The following is an 18906-nucleotide window of genomic DNA, read 5'->3' as shown; positions in this document are numbered from 1 at the left end:
TAACGACTGCACTACCCAGGCGCCCCCTTTTTTTTTTGGTTTCTAGCCTTTCTCCAAGACTTCGTCAACTTTATATTCCAAACCCTTTACTGATTCATTGATTTCTATCACACTTTTCATTTCCAAGGGTTCTTTCTTATTCTCCGAATACTCCTTTTGTTGCACACTGCCTCCATTCTATTACCATGCTATCTTGTCTTGCCTCCAGGACACCAGTAATTATAGTCTGTGTGATGCTTGCTTCTCTCCCTGCCACTGCCTCTATTTCTTGAGAGTTTCTTTTTATGTGGTTGTCGTTTGTCTTTTTTTGGTTTCTGTGTTTTATGTTTCGAACTTTTCTCAACTATCTGGGGATACTGAGCAGTCTTTTTAAATTCAAAAGTGAGACACTAAAGGCTGACCAGAAGCTCCATGTACCCAGGCAGAGCTGCCAGCCAGTGGCTACCAAGGAGGGCTAAGAGTAATCTCTCCGTTTTATTTAAAGAACTCTAAATATCGGTATCTATAGGTCTTTCCTCTTGGGCTGTTAAGTTGATGCAGACAGACCCCTCTAACCTCCCGACTAGGGAAAAGGGGATATAACCCTAGCTTCCAGCACTGTGGGAACCACCAAACAAAGAAAGTTGGGGAGGGGTGGTCCCGCTGTTCAGTATGCACACTTTTACTCCTTCCCTCTGTTTTAGAAAGGCATCTCACGCATGCCCTTCTCAGGTTGGCCTGCTGCGCCTGATCCTAATCAGGTCTTAAATTGAGTTTGTTCCTGGAAAGATCCTTAAAAGAAGTTTTAGTTACCAGGAGAAGAAAAAATAAAAAACAACTTGTTTTCCAGGCATAGTTTCAAAGGCCAGACTTCCATAGTCACTTACCAGGCATCTCCGAGGCCTGCTAAGTGTCGGCGTGCTTCATATTTTGGAAAAGTGGTATGTGACCCCTACACTCTATATTTTGCATACCACCTGCGCCCGGGGCAGGGCAGCTCTTCGTAACCATACGGATTAGTATTTCTGCAGCAGAACAAAGGCATGTTTATACTAAGTAGGTTAAAGATTTATAAATAGCCTCACATTAGTTCAGGACAGGTTTTGCCACCAAATGGGTTAAAAATAAAACTCGGTTTTCACAGATTTTTGGATTTGGAAATTGCAGATAAGAGATGGCGTGTGCATTTCGTACGCACCTCCCACACCTCCAGTCACACTCGGGGCATTTTCACAGGGATTTTGTCACTCTGTGGGTCTGCCTGCTTGCAATGAGAGGTGGAAAAAATGAGGCAAGTTGGAATGCGGGGGTTGGGGGAGGCCATGTTCAACAGGGAGAGCGTCTAGTGGCATAGTCACTTGGAAAGTGTGTGTCTAGGGGCGCCTGGGTAGCGCAGTCATTAAGCGTCTGCCTTCGGCTCAGGGCATGATCCCGGCGTTGTGGGATCGAGCCCCACATCAGGCTCCTCCACTGGGAGCCTGCTTCTTCCTCTCCCACTCCCCCTGCTTGTGTTCCCTCTCTCGCTGGCTGTCTCTGTCAAATAAATAAATAAAATCTTAAAAAAAAAAAAAAAAAAAAGAAAGTGTGTGTCTCGGTTCTATCCTGGCAAGCTCTGTTACTTTGAAAAAGTTACTTAACCTCCCTGAGCCTCGATTTCCTTATCTATAAATTGTGGGTAATTCCAACTAATTCCAAAGTGTTTTTGTGAGGATTAAGTTAAATTCAGTCAACAACTATGTATTGTGCCCGCTATTCTTAAGGCATTGCTCTGGGTCCTAGGAAAATAATTACGAACAAAAGAGATAAAGTCCTGCCCTCGTAGAAACAACTTCCCAGTGAGAAGAGACACGGAGTAAATACGTCAGACGGCCATAGATGCCACTTAAAACAACAGAGGGCAAAGGGGAGAGAGCCGGGGGGTGAGGGAGGAGGCTGGCGCCAGATTATCTTAAATAAGTTGGTCAGAACGGCCTTTCAAATAAGGTGACAGTTAGTTAGAAACCTGAAGGAAAAGAAGGGGAACGCAATGCGCGTCTATGAAGGAAGGGTGTTCCAACTGAGTGGAACAGCAGTGCAGAGGCTCTGAGTAAAAAAAAATCTTTTTTTAAATGTGATTTTTTGTTTAAGAGACATGAAGTAAGACAGAATGAAGGGGCAGAAAATTGGAGAAGCTGAAGTCTGTGAGGACCTGGATCATGTAGAACCTTGTAGACCCTTCTCAGAACTCTGAGTGCTAAGGCTCTGAGTGAAATGGAAAGCCCTTGTTGGTTTCTGAGCAGAATAATGACTGATACTACAACTTTCAACGTGATCGCTCTAGTTGCTGTTTTGAGGAGACCACAGGAGGAGGAATGTAAGTAGAAGACCCAGTTACAGAGCTATTCTAAAAATTAAAAGCAGAGATTGAACTGTCCTGGACCGGCGTGAATTTAGTGGATCCGGCAAGCAGTCAGTTCCTTAGTTTGCTCTGCAAGTACAGCTGACTTGCTGATAGCCTGGATGCAGCATGAGAAAAGGAGAGTCAAGAGTGACTCCATAGTTTGAAACTCTAGCAACTGGAAAGAAGATCTCCTGAAGTGGGGATGGCGGTTTTCGAGGGAAAAGCAGTTCAGCCTTGGACTTTGTCATCGTTGCGATGTTTATTCGACACCCAAGGAAACATGGTGACTGAATATAAGAGTGTATCATTCAGGGAAAGGTCTGCGATGGAGCTGTACCTTGAGGGTTGTTGGCATGTGGGTGGTAGGAGATCACCAGGGAGTGAGGAGACAGAGTAGAGGTCAAGTCCAAGTGCTGCTTCCTGCGGTGCTCCAACGTGAACAAATGAAGATGAGCCAACAACAGAAACTGAGGAGAAGCCAGTGACAGAAGAGGAGAACCGAAAGGTGTGCTATCCCAGAACCCAAGAGAAAACACTTTTTCAAGAGAAATGGAATAACCAACCATATCAAACGCTGCTGATAAATCAAGATAAGGACTGACATTTGACCATTGGGATTGACAATATGGAGCTCACTGGTGCCCCTGACAGGTGTGGTTTTTGTGGAGTGATGGAGGCAAAGTACTGATTCGACTGGGTTTAAATCATGAGAGAAGAGGAACTACAGGGAGCAAATGATTCTTTCAAGGAACAAAGATATGAGGCAGCAGCTGGAGGGGGAGATGAGGTCAGGGGAAGAAGTGCGTGTGCATATGCGTGTGGGTGGGTTTCAGTGGGAGAAAAACAACAGCCATAGATAGACAGATGGGGCGGGCAGATGGGAATGGTCCAGCAGAGAGAGAGAAACACTGGAAAGAGAAGGGACTATCGCTGGAGTCATGTCCTTAATTAAGGGGATAGGATGCAGCACACGAGGGGAGGGGCTGGTCTTAAATAGGAGAAGAAATAATTCATCATCCACAGTAGCAGGCAGAAAGTAGAACTTATGGGTGTATGTTTGGTGGCAGAACGGTGTGAAAGTTCTCTGACTGACATTACTTTCTCAGGTAAGTGGGAAACAAGGTTCTGACTGAGGGTAAGGATGGGAGAGGAGGCGATAAAGGTTTGGAGACCGAGAAAGAGGTGTGAACAGTCACCTAGATTAGAGAGAATGGCAGTGGTGCTCAGCCAAGACTGCCCACTGGAACCAACAGCCGAGCTTTAAAAAAGGTACTGGTGGGGCACCTGGGTGGCTCAGTTGTTAAGCGTCTGCCTTCGGCTCAAGGCGTGATCCCGGCGTTATGGGATCGAGCCCCACATCAGGCTCCTCCGCTATGAGCCTGCTTCTTCCTCTCCCACTCCCCCTGCTTGTGTTCCCTCTCTCGCTGGCTGTCTCTGTCAAATAAATAAATAAAATCTTTAAAAAAAAAAGGTACTGGTGTCCAGGTCCACTCCATGAAGACTTTGAATTCACTCATTCTAGAAGGCATTCAGGCAGCAGTACCTCTTATGATCTCCCCCAGGTAATGCTAATGGAAGCCAGAGTTGAGAGCCACTGGCCCCAGGGAATGGAGAAAGGTGACCTGACAACGCTAACGTCCACTGAAGGATCGTGGTCGCGAATTAGCGGGAGCAGTCAGGACATCACTCTGCTTTTCTACCGTGGCACTCAGCCATGGGCAGCAGGCGTGGTGGGGAGAGCGAGCTGGAGGTAACCAGGGTTACATGAGAGACCTATAAGGTGCACATGGTAAGAGTTCAGTAAATGAAAGCTATTGTTTTTTTTTTTATCACCAGCAAAGTGACATAAACTACTCTTGTAGCAAATACAGAATACAACTTTGTTTTTCGCTCACCCAAATGATTCACCCAATTTGTATCTATCACAGGGTTTTGAAGTCATTTGCAAATAACTAAAATCACAAATGTATATCCTGAAATATCAAGGAGGTGTCCTGCGGTTCTGTTTGTGACACTGAGCACTACATATGAGATCACTGGAATTCACTGGTCACCCCTCCCACCCCAGCCTCCCTGAATCCCAGTGTGATAACAACAGTTCTGTGCCAAACTTTTGTGCAGCCCATCTCCAGTCCACACCACCTAGAGCCTGCATTTCAGGGGTTCCATATATGCAATTCCTGTCTGGTGATCTGTGCTACTCCCTCTGGGAAGGTCCACTCTTGATTTTAGCCCAGAACCTAGAGAGATCTCTGTGGTGAAAAGTGCCCTCTCAATAGCCCCTCCCCGAGCCAATCTTGGCTAGGACCCTGTCCATGTCTACCCAACAGCTGGAAAAAGACTACAGACTCCATCTTGAGCCTAAACTGTGAGAGCTTGAATGCCAGCAGAGGGCAGAAGCCCTGTGGGCTCCCCTCCTGGTCCCCCACTGTCCCCTACTGTCAGCTCCTGCCCCTCCTTATCAGTGGATCTCACGCCAAATCCAGGGTGTGAACTTCTTTCCACCCTACCCTAACTGCCCAGGCAAACCGCCCCCCCTCACTGCGATCTCACCTGGTCCTCTCTGGCCCCGCCACGCCCCACCCCTGCCTCTTGCTCCACCATTGCAGCTCCCATTCATCTGTGTCCTGATTCTATACCCACTTCTCCTCCTGGACAGAGGCTCCTCCAGGGAGAGACTGGACCTCACGTAGCTTCATATCCACAGTGCCTAGCAGGGTGTCAGGCCCGTTGGGTGGCCAATAACTGAAAATCACTATGACATTAAAAATCGCCACCATTTATTATCACCAATTACGTGCTGGCCCTACACACAGGACTCGCACCAATGCTATGAGGTAGCAATGATTAATACAGATTACAGATGAGAAACTGAGGGTCAGAGAAGGTGAGTTTCCGAGTTCATACAGTGAAGAAGTGGCCACCCCCCAAAAAAAAGAAGGAGAAGGAGGAGGAGGAGGAGGAAGTGAAGGAAGAGGGGGAGGAGAAGGAGAGGAAGAGGAAGAAGAGGAGGAAGAGGCACATCTGGAATTAAAGCCAAGTCTATCTGGCCGTAGAGCATGTGATGTTTTTCACAGCATGCTAGGACTGTCTGAGAAAGAAGACCCTGCAGATGGTAATGGGGAAGCCAGGGAGTCACCTCCTGCCCCCACCCTGGGAGTCACCTGGACGGCCTGGGAGACAAGAGTAAGACTCTCCCAGTGCAGAAGCATGTCCCTGGGAGGTGCCTTTCACCCGTCTCCTCCTTACCTGATCTTTCTCTCCTCCCGATTTATAGGCCAGAATAAAATGGTCATTGTGTAGAGCAAAAAAAGGAACCGCCACAAGCGGTCTGGCAGGAAGCGGCTTCTGGGGATTTATTCCTAATACTGTCATTAACCACCCCCAGCTCAGGCCCCGGGCCAGCATCCTCCCAACATCACACAATTGACAAAGGCTGCCTGCTTGGATAAATGAAGGTCCAACCCAACTGCTTTTGTCAGAGCTCCCTCACTGCCCTGCCCCCCTCTCACCTGGGACAAATTCCCATGACCCTGGTTCCCAACAGGATGAGAAAAAGAAGAGCAAGGTCCTAAACCTGCCTCCACCCGCCCTAGGGCTCAGCTCCACGGACCAGTCCAGAGAATATTTCCTACTTCATCTTGCTGCTTGGGTCTCACTTCCAAGGCCAGAAGTGGCCGGTGAAAAAGGACTGCCCTGCGTGTTCCCCACCCTGGGCTCCTGCATCTCCCACTGTGCCCTCGCACCTTGACCTTCCCTAGCGAGCACCCGCTCATGCTCACTGGGGTTGACTGCACTCTGGTCTCGGCGGGCAGAGGGCAAGCCCAGGGAGGGCCGGGCACTGTGCTGGGCCTGGGCTGTGTGGAGAACCCCAGCAGCATCCTGCCATCCAGGGGGCCGCTGTCTAACACAGAAATACAGTGTATAAGATGAAGGGTCTTCTCTTTGCTGTAGGGGCCAGTAACTGGAGGGGCCCATCCGGAGCTGATGCTGAGCTCACAGGCCTGTGTCAGCATCGCAGAGACACCAGTAGGATGAAGAAACTGGTTTCTTCAACAGTAAGGAGTAGCTTGGCTCTCTCTAAAACCAGCCCATCACCCCAGATACAACACACACAACAGGGCTTTTGGACCCCCCCAGGGGCATGGTAGGCCCCACTCCAGACCCTAGAACAATCCCAATCCTTCCCGGGGCAAATATGAGTTGCCTCAGGCCACACTAGCTCAGTCCTGAGGTCTGGCTGTCAGCCCACCCTGATGTATTGTGTTAGAGACCAATTTTTCTGAGGCCAGGGCCCTGCCTTGTTCTCGTCAGCACTCCTGAAAAGTAAAGACTGCTCCAGAGGCCCCTGGCATCTCTGTCCCTCCTGTCCCTTTTCCAGACCACAAGCCTCTACCAGACAGACATGGCAGGGGCCCGCTCGCCTGGCAGCTCCGACATTCCTTCCTGTAGCCTGGCGTGTCTGGAACACCCTTCTCTGCTCTGGATAACTCACCAAGCTGTTCACAGCTGTCCCGACTCAACTCTGGCCCAGACTTTGCCAGCAACCAGGAAGGCAGGCAGGAGGCTCCTCTCCGCTGCTGGCAATGGGAAGACCCAGACGGAGGACCCACCTCCCTCCCTCTCCGCTGCTCCAATCATAGAGCATATCCGTGACTGTGGGAGTTTTTATGGACACCTGTGGGTGCTCTAACAGATGTCTGTAAGTTCTCAGAAGGGCAAGGGGTGTGCCAGCAATAACAAACCCTTCTGTGTGGCTCTTTATTCTTTGTCATCTTTTCACATCTATGATCTCATTTGAACATAAAAACAAATCTGAGGGTAGGCAGCCCCACAATTATTATCCCCTTTTATGGATAAGGAAATTAGGGTTAGGATTAAGTAGCTTGAGGCTACACACAGCTACAGTCTGGACCACAATTAGGCTTTTATATTTACCTAAAACTTACATGGAAAAGAGATTTAGATTTCATAAGTCTCTCATGTAGGTAAAATACATAAAGTATAGTTATCTAGAAAGTATATCTATAAAAAATATTTTTATATTTATTTGTATTTTTATATCTTATGTTTCACAAAGCTGGCCTCTTCAGGTCTTCTGTGAGCCGCCAATCACAGCGCAGTAGAAGAACCATGGCAGCTCGGGGGGTTCAAGCCGCAGTCTCCCATTGCGCAACTTCGGGCAAATAAATCTCTCTTAACTTCAAGTTTCCCCATCTCTACCACAGGGATAATGATGCTCCTTCTATAATAGGGCTGTTGGGCAGCCTAGAGATACGGTGCGTCATACCTGGCACGCTGGGCACACGAAATGAACACTGGCTACTCTTTCACCCATCCTTTGTTCTCCAACCGCCACCAGTTACTCACGGCTACCCAGACATGCCATACCTTCATTGCTCCCTGCTAGGCCAGGGATGCCCTTCTCCCATTCTCCACCCATCAGAACTCTTTGCATTCTTCAGCATCCCGTTCAAACTCTATCTCCTCGGTGAAACCTTCCCCTTCATCCTCTGGGCCCCAGGACGCACTGGGTCACCTGGTTTACAGTGGCTCATTCTGCCTAGAGTTCAGTGTTCACGTAACTGGCCCGCCAACTTCCCCACGACGAGAATGTCTTGTTCATCCATTGTATCTCCCACCTGCTCTCCACACACTGAGCATCAGTATTTAACAATACCTTTTTTTAAAAAAAGATTTTATTGATTTGAGAGTGAGAGAGAGAGAGAGAGGGAGGGAGGGAGCATGAGTTGGGGGTGGGGCAGATGGAGCGGGACAAGCAGACTCGAAGCTGAGCAGGGAGTCCCACACGGGGTTCAATCTCAAGACCCTGAGATCATGACCTAAACTGAAACCAAGAGTCAGATCCTTAACCAATTGAGCCACCCAGGCACCCCAACAATACCTTTTGATAACCTAACACAAAATTGTACAGAACTAAAAGCCACCCAAGATGCCACCATCCAGAAAAAAAAAAAATAGATTAGTATCACTCTTTGCATTTACATGTGGATGGAAGCGTGGAGGAGGGCAGAATGCATGAAACGAGGATGGCTGGAAAGGCTTGATAAAATAGCTATTTTTTATTTTTAAATTGTATTTTATTTCCATTCTAGAGAAAAGTAAAATTTTTAAAAAGCTGGACTTCTCATAAATGTTTCTCCACCAAAACAGATATTATTTAAGATCCCTCCAAGTTTAAGAAGAGAATGAGTTGAAAGGTTGGAGCCATGACCCTTTCCTTTAGACAGTACGAGAGCGGGAAAGTTAGCACGTACGTGGGCTCCCACGTCCTCCCCCCAAGCTTCCACTTCCCTCACCTTCTTGCTACTTCTCACATTCTATTCCTCAGCCTTCCTGCCCACCCTTGCTTCACTTCTCTCTGAGTGGATTAAGGGCTCACCACTCTCTCTCTCTCTCTCTTTCTCTAAAATAAATAATCTTAAAAAAAAAAACAAGAAAAAGGCGGGGGCTCACAAACGACCCTTAACCATGCCTTCCCAGCGGCCCTCCGGATTCACCCTTCTCATCGGCAAGTAGGTTTTCCCAAGAAAGGCTCCTTCGTGCTCCATTCCCTGAGTTCTTGCACCTTGAGAACGGGCCACCCGCCTTATCCTTGTGGAGTGAGTTACGTCAGGGCAGAAGTCCTCAGTCACGCTGCCTTTCCCTCAGAGCCCTGAATATTTCTTCTCCGCCTTCTCAAGGTTTCTCCTGCTGCTGATCAAGCCTGAGGCCAACAGGACTTTTTTCTCTGTGCAGAGACAAATGGCTCCCAATATCCATTTTCCTCTTCTTCCTTTTTGTTATAGAAGGCCTTCTCGAAACCGGAGTTTTCAGAGGGTGCCCAGCCCCCAGCTGGAGATGTTCTTTCAGACTCCTTGACAGACAGGTGTGTCCACGTTTTGGTGAACAGACCGTGAGCAGAAGTGACGTGTGTCTCTGCGGAGGCCCCAATTACTGTTCTGAGAGATCACCTCCGGAGGACTTCTAGATCTCTGGTTTTCTCTGATTAATTTCCTTACCATTCTCAGCATATACTGTGATTCTCCTGAAGCCGTCCCTCTTGAACAATTTCATTTTCAGTGTGTGCTGCTTTGTTCCTTTATTAACTTTTCCCTAGTGATGTCTGTATCCTCATTTGTTTCCTTATTCTTTATCTCATTTCAGAGTTCAGTCATCTTGTCTCTGAGCTCTCTATTGATTACTTTTCAAAAAACTTTATTTGAATGCTTGAATGGATACTGTCTCTCCAACCCAAGAGCCCACTCCAAGCCAGAAATTAGCTTGAGAGGTGGGGAGAATAGGTCAATGGGATGCCATTTTTCACTGGGAGAGACAGAATAATTTTACTCTTAGGTCATCTGTGAGTCATCCACCTTCCTGATCCTACTCATTCTTCCTCAAGACCCACCTGTTCCAGACTCTTCTAGCCCAGACTGACTGCTCTTTCTCCAGTCCCCAGGGGTTTCTCTGAACTAAACATTCACAGGTGATAGTTGGGCTACTAAGGAAACCTGGAACTTTTGAGAAAGGGCATGAATCTTCATCTCCCTTTTCATACATGGTTAGGCACATCAAGGTTTTCTTTGAAGACTTCTGGAGTACTGATTTTCTAAATGAAAAGGAGGGCAAAAACTAGAACCAATACTCAGAGGAAGCCTTCACCACCACACCCGCTAGTCCCAATTTAATATATGTTGGAAAACACCATAATGCACGTGGAAGAAAGAAGATTCAGCAGGATATTACCCTTAAAAGATCAAAAGAGAAGGAACAAGCACCTTAGCCAGCAAGCCAGACCTTCCCAACCTGCCTCTGCAGGCACTGCTGTGGGAGCTGATTAGGCCTGTATCCAAGTACAAGCACCTCAATTCGCTCCCTGGATGACTCCGAGCAAGTCACTGAACCTCCCTCAGCCTTTGCTTCCTCACCTACTAAATGGAGATGAGGAAGGTACGTATCCCACGTAGGGAAGTTATGAAAATTATAGATAATGCCATAATGGTCCAGCCCCATCCCCACCACTTCCTGCCTTATGTGCTCCTTTCCAGAAACACCAACCTGCTAGTGGCTCCCCCCCATATGCAGCGAGCCATTTTTCACCCCACACCTTTGCTCCCTCAACCCCTTCTCCTTCAAATGCCCTTTCCCAGGGGCGCCTGGGTGGCTCCGTGGTTAAGCGTCTGCCTTCGGCTCGGGGCATGATCCCAGGGTCCTGGGATCGAGCCCCACATCGGGCTCCTCCACTGGGAGCCTGCTTCTTCCTCTCCCGCTCCCCCTGCTTGTGTTCCCTCTCTCGCTGGCTGTCTCTCTGTCAAATAAATAAATAAAATCTTAAAAAAAAAAAATGCCCTTTCCCTGGAGGCTACCAGCCACTGCCCTCCAAGGCCCAGCTTAGGCGTCACCTGCTCCAGAAAGCTTTCTCAAACTCGCTATACGTTCTTCCCCGCTTCATAATATTTATCACACAATATTGTCATTAACATCTGCATGCCCTCCTCCAACTAAGCTCCTGAAGAACAGAACTGTGGGAATGTTTGGGTCTCCGTTCTAAAAATGCACATTGGACACAGGCTACAGCAGACATTCAAAGTTGGTTGAATGAATGAACAAAGCAAGGACTCTGAGAAGAGGAAGAGGGTGACACAGGAAGTCTGTCGCCACTGACCTCCAAAGCCCTGCTCCTTACACTGAATGCGTGTGTGCGTGTTATCTACAACATGGGCTCTTTCTGTAAATATTCCTAATGCCTCGCACAATGACTAGCACATAATAGGCACTCAAGAAATGTTTGATGACTAAATTAATGTTGAGTACACTTCAAAAGAGAAGAAACTGTTTAAGAGCCCAGAACCACAGGTGCAAGATAAGCCCTTCACAATGCCTACATTGAGTTGCATTTATAAGCTAAAGGCATGTGAGGGAGCCGAGTGGTGGTAACCACCAATCTGTGGCCATACTCACCACCAGTGTTTATGACCAGTCATAACCAGATAATGAGTCAGGTGGATATCCCAGCTTTAAAGGGCAAGCAAAAAAGTTTTTAAAAGGGCAAACCAAGCTTGACACAAACTCTTACCAAAAAGGGGAATGAGCAAATGCTATCCACACATGACTCTCCCATGAATTCTTTCCTTCATATGTTCTCAGGGGAAAGATAGAAAACTTCCATCAGCCCCTCTAGGGAGAAATTCAGCCAAGCCTCCGGTGAAACTAAGAATGAACCACTTCTCAGACTCCAAGGACTTAGAATTATCAGCAGTGGAAAAACCTGTAACATAACCCAGAGAAAAAGCTATGCTCCATGCCAGGCTCAGGCCTTAGCAGCAGTGAATCTTTGGGTGAGTCTCTATTCCTCTCTGAAGCTCAGTTTTCTCATCTGTAAAATGGAGCTAATGATACCAGGACACAGAATGTCTCTGTGAGGACTGGATGAGAGAACCTTCACGGTGCTTCATCAGGGCCGGGAGCACAGCAAAAGCCCAGAACATGGTAAACGTGCTATGTCGCCCTCACCCAGACTCGACTGACACTTAAGTTCAAGAGGCTCTTCCTCATCCTCAGGAAAGAAAGGGACAAGCATTAAACATGGTGGGTGCTGTCAGCTCTAACCAGGAGGACCTTCAAGAGGTTGCACAGGGTAGAGTGTTGCTAAAATTAAAGCTGAATGACATCTCAGCACTGAGCTAGGGAAACCAGGAGATGGATGCAGATTTAGAAAGACCGTAATGAAAAAAAATTTACAATCATCCTCCTGGGACATGTAGTTCTTTTCTGGTTGCCAGATTTCCTGGTCATCTAAAGTGTATGTGATATATTTATTACTGTGGAAATAATTTATGAATATAAAGTCAAGCAGGCTGAAGCCAAGGACAGAACAGGAGGAGGGTTGCCAAGATCCATGGGAAACAATGTTTAAGCCTCCTTTGAAGGCGTCCATTTTTCCCCCTTTACAAAGCAGGTGAGAACTGCTCCCATTACGTCCTCCAAAGCTTGGCCCAACCCCGCAGTCCTACTTTGCCTCTTTCTGCTTCCCCTGTCACGGTCATAGACTCCCAATGCTGGAAGGGGCCTTCTTCGCAGGCATTTAAGTCAACGGGTCTGCAAAGCAGGAATCTTCCAACGGCAGACAAGTTCACATGCAACGCTTGCTGGAATACTCCCACGACGGGGAGTTCGCTGCCCGGTGACACAGCTGGCTCCACGGTTGCGCAGTTCTGGTGGGTAAGTTCTTCCTTATCCGCCTTGCCACCACGTCTCCCCCAACCTGTGTTGGTTCTCCCCTGCACAGGACCCCCAGTGTGCCTCTGGTCCTTTTTTCACATGAAGAAGGTGCCTCTTCTTATCTCCTACAGGCTAGAAGCCCATTTCCACATTCATCGTACCTCCAATAGGCTGGCCTCTGTGTTCCAAGTAGCCCATCTCTGGGTGTGCTGCATGTTACCATGATCTGTATCAGAGCCAGGGAAACAGAACACTCCAGATGGGTCTGATCAGGCAGACAGGGCAGAGTAGCACTGCTGCACTCCCTCCTCCAAGCCTGCCATCAAATACTCCTCTCCTTCCCTTCTCCCTCCTCCATCCCTCACCCTCCAGTTCCAGGCCTCCCCCTGGGTCTCTCCTCAGGCCCTGGGAACAGAAACAAACTTGGCAGTGCCCGGGACAGTGCAAGGAGGAGGAGAAGGTGATGACGCAGCTTGGTGTCTTGCCCTTGCAGCCTAGGGCACCCCAGCAGGCAGGCTATCTCCAAAAATAACCCCATCCAAACACTCAGCCTCTTAGTAATTTCCCAGGAGCCCTCTGTTCTAGCTTTCCAGGGTGTGGTCCTCAGCATCCCTGTGCCCGTCTGTTCCATTCCCTCGCCACCCTTTCCAGAGCTTTATGGACTGGCTTCATTTAACCACTGACCTTTACAACCATTGTTCCATGTCGAGGGTCTAAATACACTTGGAAATATATTTTTATGGTTAAGTAAAGATCATAATATAGAGTGTAATGCAGCTATGAGAAAAATATCTGCATACACTGACAGGGAAAGATCTCCAATATGTATAGTAAAGTGAAAAGGGCAGGTTTGTAAAGTGGCAGTTAAAATGGAATCTTTTTACTGAGTTTTTATTTCTTTGGTTTTTTTTTTTTGAAGACTTTTATTTATTTATTTGAGAGAGAGAGATCATGTGTGAGAGAGCGAGCACCAGCAGGGGAGTGGCAGGCAGAGGGAGAGGGAGAAGCAGGCTCCCCACTGAGCAGGGAGCCCGATATGGGGCTCGATCCCGGGACCCTGAGATCATGACCTGAGCCGAAGGCAGACGCTTAACCCACTGAGCCACCCAGGTGCCCTTATTTACTGAATTTTTTAAATGTATCTGCATATAACCATGAACACACACATAAATGTATACACCAAAGGGGCTTAAGGACCCACAAAGTGCAAACGGTAGTCATGTCAGAGAGAAGTGGGATCAGGGAAAATGGCAAAAAGGGAGGGGGTTCATTTTTTACCCTGTTTGAATACTGAAACAGACTCCATTTACTACGTGTATGAGGAAGCCCCCCTGACCTTAGGTCAACATGTCCCCCTTTGTCATCGATCATCTCAGAGCTGGAAGGGGTCTGGACAGCTACAAGTTGGGTCCCTAAGGTGGGGTGCCCAGGGTGGCCCGCATCTTGCCTAACACACCGCTAGCTAGCGAGAGCCGGAGCCCACAAATCATGGTGCGGGCATAGTGCCGACACAGTGGGACCCCCAGAGGATTAAAGAGAGGGCGTCAACTTAATTACTAAAACAAATCAACTTTCTTCTTTTAGTTGAGTCAGAAATTCCTACTTGGGTGAACAGCCTGATAGAAGAAACCAAGCTCATGGAACCTGGAGGGAAAGGGTCTCAGACAGGGCCTGTCACTCAGGCACAGCTGGCAGGCCCTCCCTTCTCAGGCCCTCCTTGCCCTCATCTATAAATCGGAGGGAAAGGCTAAGTGAGAGGGGACAAGGCGAGACTCACCGGCACGGGGTGCCCTGTGGGCCAGGTGCTTCTCTGAGCCTCCAGCACATTCTCAGAATGAGACTGGCAACAACACTCCCTGAATGCATCCTGGGTGGCGGGGCCGTCGTCTGTGACCTTAACTCCCTATGGAAACTCTGCCTCTCAGGAAGGGAAGCCTGGAGTCCAGTCTGACTCAGGTCCACCTAACGTCGAGCTGCTTGGGCTATCACATGGATGACCTCATGCATGCCAAACTTTTATAAATGTGCTCAAAAGCACACAACTGGTAAAGGGTGGGGCCATTCTGCAAAATTAGGGCTCCTGACTCTAAATTCAGCGCTCCTTCTATCCTGTCAGTTTGGGATGCCACCGAGCCTCCTCGCTTGAGTTGTAAGACTTAAGAAGTTCTCCAGTTGGCACTCTTGCTCTCTCTCCCTCTCCCTCCATCACACACACACACACACACACACACACACACACACACGGGTTTATAACAGCGACAGCAGAAACAGGCTCCAAGCGCAGGACCACTCAATGTTTCGAATATGCATCTTGCTGATAAGATGTCTGGGATGTGCTTCCAAGTTATCTGGGGCAGACTGTGGGGGCTACAGATTGGCTATGAATTTTAGCAACTGCTGAAGATAAGTGATTGCTTACAGGGGTTCATTACATTATTCATTCTACTTTTGTACGTTTGAAATTGTCCTTAAGAAGACCTTTTGGGGGTTCAGTCAGTTAGGCATCCACTCTTGATCTCTGCTCAGGTCTTGATCTCAGGGTTGTTGAGTTCAAACCCTGCATTGGGCTCCACACTGGGCACGGAGAGAAGGAGAAGGAGAAGAAGAAGAAGAAGGAGAAGAAGAAGAAGAAGAAGAAGAAGAAGAAGAAGAAGAAGAAGAAGAAGAAGAAGAAGAAGAAGAAGAAGAAGAAGAAAAAGAAAGAAGAAAGAAGGAAGGAAGAAGGAAGGAGAAGGAGAAAGAGAAGAAGGAGAAGAAGGGGAGGAGGAAAAGGAGGGAGAAGAAGAGGAAGAAGAAGGGGAAGAAGAGGAAGAGGAAGAATTTTTTATAATGCATCATGCAAGTGGATCATTCCGTCTCAATCTGGCACCTGGTAGGCCGTTCCATTTTAATGAACTCTCTGCTTCCCTCAGCACAGAAAGCCACATAATGGCTTGCTATCATGTTAAGAAAAAATATTAGGGGCAAAGTTTCTGCAGGTTGTGAAAAAAATCTCAATTATAACAATAAGAACCATCACTTAGCGACTGCTGCCTGTATACCTGTCACTGTACTGGCCCCTTTAGCTATGTTTCATTTAATCCTTACAATGGCCCAGTGAAGGAAGGGCTGTGCTGCCCATTTTACAGAGAAGGAAACTGAAGTTCAGTGACCTTAAACCAGCTTGTCCAGGTCTCCACCTGTGATAAATGATGAGCAAGAATTCAAATCCTTCATCACAAGAAAACAGAATTCTGTAACTATGTGTGGTGATGGATTATTTTTAAGATTTTTTGTCTGTTTGTTTGTGTATTTATGACAGAGAGAGAGAGCAGGTGCAGAGGGAGGAGCAGAGGGAGCGAGACCAGCAGACTCCGCGCTCAGCACAGAGTCTGACGCAGGGCTCCATCTCACGACCCAAGATCATGACCTGAGCCGAAACCAAAAGTCAGATGCTTAACCAACTGAGCCACCCAGGTGCCCCTTAACTAGACATATTATGGGGATCATTTCACAATTTACACAAATGTCAAATCACTAACTTGTACAGCTGAAACTAATATAATGTTTTATGTCAATTATACCTCAGTCAAAACAAATCAAATCCTGAATTACTTGTGCTCTTAATTTCCACTGCTCCCACAATAGGTACTACTTCAGTACTTTAAGACATTATACGTAATTGGGACCAAATCTATGAGGGTTTTTTTTTTTTTAAGATTTTATTTATTTATTTATTTATTTATTTATTTGAGAGAGAGCGAGCACTAGAGGGGGTAGGGGCAGAAGGACAAGCAGACTCCCCTCTGAGCGGGGTGCCTGGCATGGGGCTCTTTTGACCCCAGGACCCCGAGATCATGACCTGAGCCAAAGTCAGATACTTGACTGACTGAGCCACCCAGACGCCCCTACGAAGTTTTTAAATGATCATATCCTTTAAAATGTGATCCAGTCATTTTAACCTTAGGATTCTATCCTATGGAAACTTGGAATATAGACAGAGATTTATTCACAAACATGTTAATCACAGGGGTGCCTGGGTGGCTCAGTCGTTAAGCATCTGCCTTCGGCTCAGGGCGTGATCCCGGCGTTCTGGGATCGAGCCCCGCATCAGGCTCCTCTGCTATGAGCCTGCTTCTTCCTCTCCCACTCCCCCTGCTTGTGTCCCTCTCTCGCTGGCTGTCTCTCTCTCTCTGTCAAATGAATAAATAAAATCTTTAAAAAAAAAAAAAAAAACATGTTAATCACAGCATCAATTACCAGAGGGCAAATTAGAAGTGGTTGGGTTATCCCCCATCCCAGAAGCTTTCCCCCCGCTCCAGTGTTGGGTGCTTGCCCTTCCTCCGTGCTCCCAGGGCACCCTGTACCAGTCTCTTGTTCTCCGGTCTCCTCCACTGGACCGTGAGCTTCCTTAAATGGCTGAGCTCTTCTCACACGTCTTTGGTTTAGAGTGGGCACTCGAATATGTGAGGACTGAATTAGTAAATGACTATGGAGTTGCTTATTTAATACCTTCAGAAACTGTTCAAGTTGTTGGAAGTCACAAGAGCAGGAGTAGAACCCAAGGTCACACATGCAGGGCCCTTCCCCCTTCATCTTAGACTTTAAACTTTTTCTAAAATAAAAAATTACATAAAAATGCCGGCGCTCAGGAGCGCCTGGGTGGCTCAGTCAGTTAAGCGTCCGACTCTTGGCTTCCGCTCAGGTCACGCTCTCAGGGTCATGAGATGGAGCCCTGTGTCAGGCTCCGTGCTGGGCGTGGAGTCTGCTTAAGATTCTCTCTCTCCCTCTCCCCTTCCACCCTCGTGTGCATGCGGCTCTCTCTCTCTCTTAAAAAAAAAAAAATAAAGGCTCGAGTTTGAACGTTTGAGGCAGGTTGGGCTAGGGGGAGGCTGCTGAAAGCTCTTTCCCCCACAGGCCTTCACTGAAATATCACTGAAGTGATCAGATCCCATGGGCCAAGTGACCTCGGACATGCTGAGCAGCTGATATGGGTGATGAATGAAAGACGCAACTTTAATGGCTGACGTAAACCATGACACGTGTATCTGAGAAGGTTAAGCAAGAAAGGCAAAAGGTAACTGTGCATACAGTATGTTCTCAACCATTTAGAGAAAACAAATCCATTTAAAAGTAAAAAAACAAAAACAAACAAACAAAAAACAGAGGGAAAATTACCAAATGTTAACAGTGGTTACCTTTGAATGATGGAATCTTTTTCTGTTTCTCTATACTTTTTTGTACTTTTCAAATCGTCCTCAATGGGCATACTTGATTTTTATAATCAGAACAGTAAATAAAATTTAAATCAGCAAACGGATTCTGAAGGCTACTCTGAACCCTACCCACTACCCTAGTAATGACTTTGAAACCGCATTGCTTACTGTGTTACTGTTACAGATAAAACTATAAAAAGTCCATCTATTGGAATCAGAATGCCACCATGTCGTTTCAGTATACATGCACACAAGCAAGAAAAAAGGTGTTTTGCCCCAACTCAGTTTTTACTGAACAAATCACTGATGCCGGGTGTAAGCAAATTCTCAGTATTCTAACGTTCCAGAAGATTACTGCGAATTTCATTAATGAACTCTCCCTGTCATGTTTTAAAGCAGCCACAGCCTCACGATAGTAGAGAGCTACATGCTCTTTGAAGCCTTTCCTCTTCCACTGGCTCATTTACCACCTGCTCTTGTTTGACTCATGAAGAAAAGGGGAACCCTTCACCCCCCAGCTCAATATTGAGATAAATTAGATCTCTTTTCTGTGGGTTTCTGAGGACAATTTCTAAAGGGAGATCCAAACGCGTTCTGAGCACGGGTGATGGGCAAAGAATGGATCTGCTTCTTTGTAACTCCAGGTCAGCATGGGACGCCACCCCGAGCCTGTCTACTTCTCAGTAAATAGGGAATGAAGGGATGGAATCACTTTAGATTGCACAACTTGGGCGTGAATGTTATGGTTTTGTTTTTTATTTGTTTTTTACTAGGTTTGTTTACCTTAGAATCACACATACTTCGCAACTACTCAAAGGCCCCCTTTACAGTTTGGCAGACATTTACACCTCTTTGCTAACTAGGTAGGGTCCCCTAATTTGAGCAGAGGGCTTACCCTCTGGGGTTCCTCTCCCACCACCATTCTCTACCACTTAAAAAGCGGGTGAGCACCCAAGCCTGCCAAGAGGTCTGAGTGGTCCTAAGCATGTGTCACATGACTTGATACCCAAAACAAGTCCAGGACACACATACTCATTCTTCCCTTCACATTATATAATCATATCCTCAAGGAACACAGGAAAGAAGGGTTGACTCACACCCGCTCCTCTGATTCCAGGGCCCAACCAT

At 47.3% G+C, this 18906-nt stretch overlaps 1 protein-coding gene across 12 annotated transcripts in view; it reads right to left on the bottom strand.

Moving 5' to 3' along the window:
* The window catches only part of ST6GAL1 (ST6 beta-galactoside alpha-2,6-sialyltransferase 1), a 170531-nt gene that overhangs the window by 94388 nt on the left and 57237 nt on the right, over positions 1 to 18906 (bottom strand). The window contains exon 1 of one of the 12 annotated variants that reach the window (XM_044383470.3): positions 6855 to 6927. The exons of 10 other annotated variants lie outside the window; for them this stretch is intronic. The gene's annotated coding sequence lies outside the window, so the exon portion shown is untranslated. Of the gene's footprint in view, positions 1 to 6854; positions 6928 to 18906 lie in introns of those variants that run through there. One more of the 12 variants, XM_048214732.2, reaches the window with a different exon arrangement.

This window comes from Ursus arctos, unplaced genomic scaffold (assembly GCF_023065955.2).
Source record: "Ursus arctos isolate Adak ecotype North America unplaced genomic scaffold, UrsArc2.0 scaffold_4, whole genome shotgun sequence".
In the NCBI taxonomy this organism is placed as follows: Eukaryota; Metazoa; Chordata; class Mammalia; order Carnivora; family Ursidae; genus Ursus; species Ursus arctos.
Note: the sequence above shows the minus strand (reverse complement) of the source record. Positions and strands in the feature narration are given on the sequence as shown.